We start from the raw sequence: 10596 nt of genomic DNA on the forward strand, positions 1-10596 counted from the left end.
TGCCACATCAGCTGTTCAAGATATGCAACTTATGATGCTAAGACTGTCTGAGGTACTTCAAATATTATTACAAACCCAAATATACTTCTGAGGACAATTTCTTTTCCATGATGTTGTTATATGAGTAACTGAATCAGATCCCATTTCTGCCCCCCTGTATGTAGTGGGAAAAACAAAAACCAACAGGATGTTGCGATAACCTTCCAAGTTCTTCCTATGGTCATCCCACAACTTAAGGTACAGATTTGAGTATCTTAGACTCATAGACTTTAAGGCCAGATGATCCTCTAGTCTGACCTGTTGAACAATGCAGGCCACAGACCCTCACCCACCTACTTCTGTAATAGACCCATAACCTCTGGCTGAGTTACTGAAGTCCTCAAATCATGATTTAAAGACTTCAAGTTACAAAGAATCCATCATTTACACTAGTTTAAACATGCGAGTGACCCGTGCTCCATGCTGCAGAGGAAGGCGGAAAACCCCCAGGGTCTCTGCCAATCTGACCCAGGGGAAAATTCCTTCCCAACCCCAAATATAGTGATCAGTTGGTCCTGGGGCATTTTGGCAACACCCAACAACCAAGCACTTGGGAAAGAAATTTTCTGTAGTAACTCAGAGCCCTCCCTATCTAGTGTCCCATCACTGGCCGTTGGAGATATTTTCTGCTAGCAAATGAAGATTAGCTACATGCCATTGTAGGCAGTCTCATCATCTTATAATTTATTTTCTTAAAGATGCATACAAGAGAATTTAAGAGACTTTAACATTAATTTTAAAATGTGGTATTCTTTTACACAGCAGATTAAAGAACGATTGTTTTAAGAGTTCTTTTGTTAGACTCGCCGGTTCCAACTGACTTCATATTTTAAAACCAAATTTCTCAAAAGTGATTAATAATTTGGGGGGGTTGAATTTTTGGGTGCCCGACTTGAGATTCCTAAAAGGGGTCTGATGTCATGTGGGTGGGTGCTTAGCACTCTCTGAGCATTCAGCCCTGCCAGGTGTCTGAAGCTGGGCCCTCCTCCACACACTGGAGGTAGCTAAAATCACTTGAAAATGTAGGCATGGAAATCTGGAATCCACTTTTTATATTTTTTTCTTCTCTTGTGTTGGGGAGAGGATTGCCAGCTTTTGGACTGAACAAAACCGAACCAGCTTTTGGACTGAACAAAACCGAACACCCTTGCCCCGACCCTTCTCCAAGGCCCTGCCCCGCTCACTCCATCCCCCCTCCCTCCATCGCTCGCTCTCCCGCACCCTCACTCACACGCTCATTTTCACCGGGCTGGGGATGGTTCGGGAGGGTCCCTTTTCTACTGGCTGTTTGGTTGAAAATTGGGCACCTGGTAATCCTAGTTGGGGACTAGAAGGCCATTTCATGCAGTTTATTATGTGAACACTTTCAGGGCTTTGAGTTTTTCTTCCCTTTTTTGCAAACAAACAACTTTCTTTGTAGCAGTACACATTTTTATGCTTTCTCATACTGGAATTCACACAGGCACAGTAGTCTGTTTGCATGGATCATAATGCAGGGCTGAGGCCTAATGCTATGTAAGGGGCTACCCCAGACTACCCCAGCTGATTTTCTTATCAGCACACCTGCTGGTCTTTTCAGTACAAGTGGTTTGTCACTTTATAGTAATTTATAATTTATAATTATAATTTATAGCCCATTACAGCAAGATTTTTTTTTTAATTTAAATCAAGGGATTACAAGCAGTAGGGCTGCCACTTTAACTAGTGCAGTGACGTCCCTTCTTCCTAGTCATTCGTGTGACACACGTTTGTTTTCCCTTGCCCTAGTTCCATCCATGCAGAGCGCACTTAGCCAAGCCCATCCCTGTCTTGGTGGTGCTATGATGCCGTGCTGCCCACAGCATACCAGGCCCTGGCTTTTGTCAAAGCAACTTGTATAATATGATTAGGTGGCTAAAAAAAGATGTTGCACAATTCTCTACCTGAATTGCACAGATCCACAGGCCTGACCATTTTCCTGCCATCATCCCACTCTTTCACTTGATTCTTTGTCAATTTACCTTCTTCCTCCAGGCCTGTTTATTTCTTTTTGAACGCCTTTCTGAGTGGAAAACAGTGGGTTCATTGCCCCTGCTCTTGCGCTGAGTGACAGATAAGGAGAAAGAGATTCTTTGTGATTCAGGACAAAAAGGACTCCTGGAGCCCCACTCAGGGATGGGAGGACAGACAGTGCTGTCTGGTGGGGAGCACATGGAAACCTACAGGAGGCGGCAGCCCAGCAGGAGTAAAGCTGTATTCCTGAGCCAGTTAGGAGTCCCAGAAGGTTGACACCTTCTTCCAGTCTAAAAAAGATCCTCCCAAGCCTCTGACAGTGCCATTAAACATTGTGCATTGGTTACAATTCCACTTTGTGGTGCATTTTTCAGATTTTGATCCTGGAAGTTGTCAAATGATGTTGTAACCCAGTGGTTCTCAAACTTTAGTAACCCAAGGACCCCCATTTTGATTTAAAATTTGTCACGGACCACCAAGCTGCCCTGCTCAGCCCCAGGCCTCGCTCCCAGCCCCAGGCTCTTCCCCCTCTCTCTCTGCACCTCTTGCATACTGGGGAACAGCTGTTTCGCAGCGTGCAGGAGGCACTGGGAGGGAGCAGGAGGAGTTGAGGGAGGAAGAGGGAGGAGTTGATCAGCGGGGCCTGCTGACCCCCTGGAATACTCTCACAGACCCTAGTTTGAGAAACTCTGTTGTAACCAATTAGCTTTACTGCCCAGTGCCTATGCTGTGGCAGAACTCTGTGCTGCATTGTAGCATAAATCAGGAGGCCTTGTGATATGCCGTGCTGCCAGCCCTGGCCTACTATTTTAGATATTTTCTGAAGCAGTGACAGAGTATGACTAGCAAGAGCTGAAGCCTCTCCTTACAATTTCATTTCCCGGTGGGCCATTTCCTAACATTTTGTTGTCACTTTCCCTTCTGCCTGCAGCAGTGAAAGGATCAGTCACCTACTATCTTTGCTGATCATTTGACTGGATGGTTAAATGACCATTGAGATAAAGTATCAGAGTGGGTTTGGAGAGATTTGCACACCCCTAGTTATGTGAGAGCAAATTAAATAAGCAGTCAGAAAAAGGCATTTTCAACTCCCCACAGTGAGAAGGAGGGTAACATAGCAACTTTTCCATCGCCCTTTTATTTATTCAAAAGTTATCATGTTCTTCAAAGGGATGAGTCCTTCAGATAGTACATCTTGTTCCCAATTATATCTCATAGAAAGGGAAGAACTGTATATCATGCAGCTGAACAGACTAATTGAACTGTATTTTCACAACAAACAGGCAAACTGTATATTTGTGTCTCATGAAATGTATGCATTAGATATACCTATACTGAGCCATTTTGCATTCATATAGGTAGTATCTATATTGTTTGCTTTGTTTTTGATGTATGATTTCCAGTGAAAGGAAGGGTGGGAGGAAACCACACAGCTCTTTTAATTGGAACCTGGTTTGCAGCTTTTATTTTCACTCATTTTTTGTGTTTAGTTGTGGCTATGTTAGTGCTGTATTATTTCCTCAAAATTTATAAGTTTATTTATATGGCAAATACATATGTCTGAGCAGAACTTGCTTGCTTCTTTTGCAATGAAACAAACAAAAGCATTGTTAACAATGCACTGATGTAGTCCTTCTGCCAGATGTTGTTAGTGCCAAGAAGGTCTGGGTTCAAATGTCTGAAGGAAGGAGTCTTCTAAAATTAACAAATGCACTGGCTCAAGCCCCTCCTGGGAAAACTAAATACCTCCCCTGGGCCACCTTAATAGGCTTCTCTCAAGGCCTGAGTTTGTGTATAAAAATAACAAAAATGATATATGGGGAAAAGGAACAAACCATTAAGGAAATACAACAACAATAAATCAACCATATGTTTATATAAATATAAGTACACACCCTGAATTTCTTGGGCATCTGCCCCTACAGTATCTTTGCCTCGGTTTCCCCATCTACCAGTGTGAACATCCGATGAACAAATGCCCCTTTGATATCTCATTCCCCACCCCCTGACTTTTCCCCTCTGGTGCTACCCACTCATCGTTTATTTGTTTAGTGAAGTTCCAGAGCCTGTGAATTCACTCGGGGCAGGTCCATCTTCAACCACTAGGAGGAAGCGTTGCCTGGCTTCCATGAAGAGACACCTTACTGCCACCTCTGAGTTGTCTCTCCCCATGCTGTCACCTCTAACCACAATACTGCCATGTCTACACCAGCTGAGCTTAGGCCTAAGGCTGATGGGGGGAGGGATAGCTCAGTGGTTTGAGCATTGGCCTGCTAAACCCAGGGTTGGGAGTTCAATCCTTGAGGGGGCCATCTGGGGCAAAATCAGTACTTGGTCCTGCTAGTGAAGGCAGAGGGCTGGACTCAATGACTTTTCAAGGTCCCTTGCAGCTCTATGAGATAGGGTATCTCTATTTATTATTATTAAGGCATCACCAACCCCCTCCCGACCACTGAGGTGAATTCAGTTCTGTGAATGGAGGGCAGAGGGGCCATCACTGGAGTTCACTCAGATCTGTTGTTGTCCTCTGCAGTTTCAGGGGAGAGCTACTATAATCTCTGACTATGACACAAGTTCCAAGGCTCCACCATATAATCCATAGTCAATAGCATATAACACTACTGAGAAAGGTTCCTCCCACAAGAAATTCAGTCCTCCCTACAAAACAAAAGCTTTCTTCCTTACACATGTCAAGCTCTACTGCCCAATGTACATGGCAAACTTTGGTTTGGTGATTCCCTCTGTTAGGTCATATTATGTACAGTTCTACTGCCTTTTAGAGACACAATAAAGATAGCATTTCATTACCCCTATATCCAAAACTTAAAGAATTTTAACCAAAACAACCAAAAGGTACACACTGGCAAAAAAGGAGGCACTCATGCAAATGAGGTCTGTTGATTCTCTCTTTCCGCAGTTCACCAATAGATGGTGGCAGAGAGGTCCTTCCCCATGATCCTGCTGATCACTGGGCTACACTAATAAAAGTTTTTAAAGCCAATTTTTAAACCATTTATTGGTTGCAGCTTACATTTCTACAGTAACTGTTTGCACTCGTACAACACAAATCTCCTTATCCCACTGCTGCTCTTCCTGAATCAGAAGTGAACTGTGGCAAGCAAGGATGGAAGTAGCGAAGGGTTCTACATGTATGGCTAAAGATACTCACATGCATAAGTATATCAAGGGTTACAGTGGGTTTCACAGGAGGGATTTAAGCACCCAGCTGCCATTTTAAGAATCTAAATCCAAATTTTAAATACTCAAAACCCACTCAATTGCGGCTGCCTAACTCTGTAGCTACTCCTTAGGCATCTGAGACTCCACTGGTAAAGTCCTCTACATTTCTGTCAGTAGCATGTGCACAGCCCTTTCAGTTCTGATGCCAATGAGCAGCTTGGCACCTAACTCATGCCTAAGTCCCTACAGGATTCACAAACTAGGCATTCCCCCACCCAGCAGGCCCAATCTGGTAGACATTCTCAACTGCCTCCTTAGAGCACATCTGCCAGATTGAGTCTCTGCATGCAGGGACTCCCCAAGCATGGCAGTCAGGCGGCTTTCGGAGGCACGCCTTGGGGAGGTCTGGCTGGTAACGCGGATTCGGCGGCATGCCTGCAGGAGGTCCACTGGTCCCGTGGCTTCAGCGAACCTGCCGCCGAATTGCCGCTGAAGCCGCGGGACTGGCGGACCTCCCGCAGGCATGCCGCTGAAAGCCGCCTGCCTACCGCCCTCACAGCGACCGGCAGGCCACCCTCCGTGGCTTGCCGCCCCAGGCATGCGCTTGGTGCGCTGGTGCCTGGAGCCGCCCCTGCCTGCCTGGAACCAGGGGGAGGAGGTAGTAGTGCCTCCCATATAACCTTTAGCCCAGTTGTAGTGGTTGGAGCCCTTACCCACAATGTGGGAACCCAAGTTCAACCCCCCTCCTCCACCCAATGTGGAGCAGGGAGTTGAACCTGCATCTTCCACGAGAGTGCCCTAACCACTGGAGCAGGTACTTCTCAATGTCTCCTGTTGGAGCTGCTGTCCTTTGTATAACTCATTAAATATTCATTAGTGCAGAGATTTGAACTTGGGTCCCCACCTTTTCAGGTGAATGCGCTAACCACTGAGCCTAGAGTTGTTCTCACTCTCTTTTGCCCAGCAACTATTACATATTTCATACAAAGTGGAAAAGTTTCAACAGGAGAGATTCTGAACTCATTTTGCGGAGGTGCAATGGAGAATCAGGCTCTGTGTCGCTGAGTTACCACAGATGGTATGTATCTTACAGCTAGTACAGTGCAGAGCTGATTTATAGAAAATGATAAGCTTCTACAGTAATCTGAAACAATGATTTTTTCTCTTGAAAACCAGTAGCTAATAGATGGTTACTTTGCAATGTGGTGAATTAACAAGAATAATCATCCCCACACATTGATTTTACAATTGATTCCTGTGGTTTTTGGGCTTATTTCTTAGCATGACTTATAGTGACACAAGGCAAAATAACTAAGTATCAGACATTTTCTATTATTACCAAATACCCAACCGATGCTGCTCTGAATTAGTAGTGAGTGGTGAGGCTTTACCTTTACCTGGTACAATGGATAACTTTCCTCACACTGCTCTCCCTCCCTTTCTTTCCTTCTATCTTTTCTCATATAAGTACGCCCAGGAATTAAAACCATTATTTGACAGTACTGGCTCCCTGCTCTGTGCTGCCCTATAAAGACCTCAGATGAAAAGTACCCTTGGAGTGCTGGGTTTGTGGCTATAGCTTAGGCAGTATTCACAACTTCCTGGCAAAAAAGATGCATTGCCAGCTAAAGGGAAGAGGGGAAAGGAGATGAAAGGAAGTCTAGGACATAGAAATGGGCTTCTGCCTCTCTGGGTCTGAAACCTCTTAACACAAAAAGCAAACAACCCATCTACTGCCCTACCTGATGGAAAGAAAGTACTTCAGGAAATTTTCCCCACTGTGACTTATCACAGAGAATTGGGCTGAATGTCATTACATAGTGCCACTATTGTTTAGAAAAGCTGCATGTTGGATTCTCCACTCAGCAAGCTCAAAATGTATTCCCATGGTGTCTGCCATCTGTTATATCCTGTGTTAGAGTGAAACCCCACTAGCTGGAAAATGGAGACAAGACTCTTTCCATGCACCAACAGGAGTAAACACCCCTCGGATCTAAGTGTGACAGGGGTAAAACAGCAGACCTATCTTCTTATATGGCCCCCATCACCACAGTATCTGAGAAACTCATAACATTAATTCGTTAAGCCTCACAACATCCCTTTTAATCATTATTGGAGAACCAAAGCACAGAGAGACTAAGGACAAGATTCACAAAAGGCTTTAGGCACTTAATTGCTACTGCAGGCACTCAAATCCAAAATTTAGATCCTCAACTCCCTGCTCCGCTGTTGCCAAACTTTGGAGGCAATTCAAGTCCCTAAGCATTTAAATTTCTGCCAATCAAGTCCCCAATGGCATCTAAAAATCTGCCAGTGAGCATGTGCATAGCAGCATCAGCCTAGGAGCCCATCTCATGCCTAAACCCCCGCAGGATCCTCAAAGTAGGCATTCCCTTGTTTATCTCCGCTGTGGGACCCAATCTGGCGGGTGTTCACAGAAGCTGCTAACTGTACCAGACCCCCAAAAACAATGTCCGAGAAGGTGGATGCAGTGCCCTTTTTATAACCTTTAGCCTATTTGTCAGGGCACTCACATGGGATGTGGGACTCCTAGGTTCAATGCTTCCCTCTGCCTGACGGGGAGAAGGGATTGGAACATGGGTCTCCCACATGCCAGCTGAATGCCCCAACTACGGGGCTAAAGTTTATAAGTAGGGGAGGGGGGTCCCTCCTCCTCCTTCTTTTGTTTGCGAGAAAGGACTTAGGTACCTAACTCCAGGAGAGGGTTCACAGTACAAATCCCAAGCAGAGGGAGGGACCTCCCTCTGGCCCCAACTTAGTCACCTAACTCCCTTTGAGGGGCAGGACTTAGGACCAATCTCTCGCCTTGGCATTTCCTACTGGCTAGCTTAGGTTGAAATCCACCAGAGAGGTCCTTGGGAGCCATCTGCCTGTCCCAAGTCAGGATAAAGGAGGAGGGTTGGGCGTGGGGCTAGCAACTCCACCCCGTAAAAAAATTAATTTGCTACAGAAACGCCAACAATAGAGATAACAGAGACTTTTATCCTGGAAAAAGAAGGGCCTTCAACTCGAAGACGCATGACGCTGGGTGGTGAAAGTCGTGAGGAAGCCACTAAGCTGATTACCCTTCTTGCAACTAGGAGGATTACCATCAATACATGGAATGTGAGGACCATGTACGAGTCAAGAAAGACAGCGCAGGTCGCAGCAGAGATGAGGAACAACAACCTGACCCTACTAGGCATTAGTGAGACAAGATGGACGCAAGCTGGACAGAGACAATTGTTGACAGGAGAGCTGTTGCTGTATTCTGGACATGAAGAGAGCGACACACCCCACACACAGGGAGTAGGCTTCATGTTGTCCAAGCAGGCACAGAGAGCACTGATTGGTTGGGAGGCATCTGGTTCCAGGATCATCACAGCATCTTTCAGAACTAAAATGAAGAGGATTAAGATGAATGTTGTACAGTGCTATGCTCCAACCAATGACAGTGAAGAGGGGGACAAAGACTATTTTTACAACAAACTTCAGAAAATATTAGAGACTCTCCCAGACAAAGACATTACCATCCTTATGGGAGACTTTAATGCCAAAATTGGACCTGACAACACAGGATATGAACAAGTCATGGGGATCCACGCTCTGGGAGAGATGAGTGAGAATGGAGAGAGATTTGTGGATTTGTGTGCACTTAACAACCTGGTCATAGGAGGTAGCATCTTTCCTCACAAGCGGATCCACAAGAGTACCTGGGTATCGCCAGCAGGCACGATAGAAAACCAGATTGATCATGTCTGTATTAGTAAGAAGTTCAGAAGATCTTTGCAGAATGTTAGAGTTAGAAGAGAGCAGACGTAGCGTCCGACCATCACTTAGTGGTGGCCAGATTGAAGCTGAAGCTGAAGAAGAACGGGATAGATGCGTCAGATAGAAGAGTGAAGTACAACGTCAGCCTTTTGAAGCATCATAAGATCAAGGAAGATTTTGGACTGACGGTGAAGAATAAGTTTTCAGTACTACAGGATCGGTCTGAGAAAGAGGAAGACAGTGTATCCAACAGATGGAAGAAAGTGAGAGAGACACTTAGGTCAGCATGCCAGGAAGTGCTTGGAATCAAGAAATACCAGCAGAAAGAGTGGATCACAGCAGAGACCTTGACTAAGATAGAAGATAGAAAGAAGAAGAAGGCAGTAGTTAATAACAGCAGGACTAGAGCAGCAAAGGCTAAAGCGCAAGAAGAGTATGCTGAAGCCCATAAAGCAGTGAAGAGGAATATTAGGAAGGATAAGAGAGATTATGTGGATGGACTGGCAGCAGAAGCGGAACAGGCAGCATACAATGGTAATATGAAACAGCTGTATGACATCACCAAGCGACTATCTGGAAAGTTCAGCAAGCCAGAACGTCCCGTCAAAGACAAGCAGGGAAAGTCTATAACAGAAATAGAACAACAAATGAATAGATGGGCGGCGCACTTTGAGGAACTCCTAAATAGACCAGCACCACTAAATCCACCAGACATTGACCCAGCCAACGAAGACCTTCCAATCAATTGTGATAGACCTACCAGAGATGAGATCAGAAAAGCCATCACTATAATGAAGAACAGGAAGGTAGCTGGACCTGACGACATTCCAGCAGAGGCCCTGAAAGTAGATCTGGATGCTTCAGTGGAAATGCTGTACCCCCTTTTTGAGAAGATATGGGAAGAAGAAGTGATTCTGGCAGACTGGAAAGAGGGATACCTTATTAAAATCCCCAAGAAAGGAGACCTCAGCAATTGTGCCAACTACTGAGGAATCACACTTCTGTCGGTGCCAGGGAAGGTCTTCAACCGAGTTCTCTTAGAGAGAATGAAGGATGCCGTCGATCCACAGCTACGAGATGAGCAGGCAGGTTTCCGGCAAAATAGATCATGCACGGACCAGATAGCAACGCTCCGCATCATAGTCGAGTAGTCTATGGAATGGAACTCCTCATTGTACATCAACTTTGTTGACTATGAGAAAGCATTTGATAGCGTGGATCGAGAGACTCTCTGGAAGCTCCTTCGGCACTATGGCATCCCAGCAAAGGTGGTTAACTTGATTAAGAACTTATATGACGGCATACACTGTAGAGTGATCCATGGAGGGCAGCTTACAAACAGCTTCCAGGTGCGAACCGGAGTCTCACAAGGATGTTTGTTGTCACCATTTTTCTTTCTCCTTGTCATTGATTGGATTATGAAGACATCCACTTATGAGCGCAGGAACGGAATCTAGTGGACGTTGTGGACCCAGCTTGATGACCTGGACTTTGCCGATGACCTTGCACTCCTTTCGCATAGCAAACAGCAGATGCAAGAGAAGACTAACATAGTGGCAGCCAGGTCATCACAGGTTGGCCTCAACATCCACAAGGACAAGACCAAGATCCTCA

This window comes from Chrysemys picta, chromosome 1 (assembly GCF_011386835.1).
Source record: "Chrysemys picta bellii isolate R12L10 chromosome 1, ASM1138683v2, whole genome shotgun sequence".
Taxonomy (NCBI): Eukaryota; Metazoa; Chordata; order Testudines; family Emydidae; genus Chrysemys; species Chrysemys picta.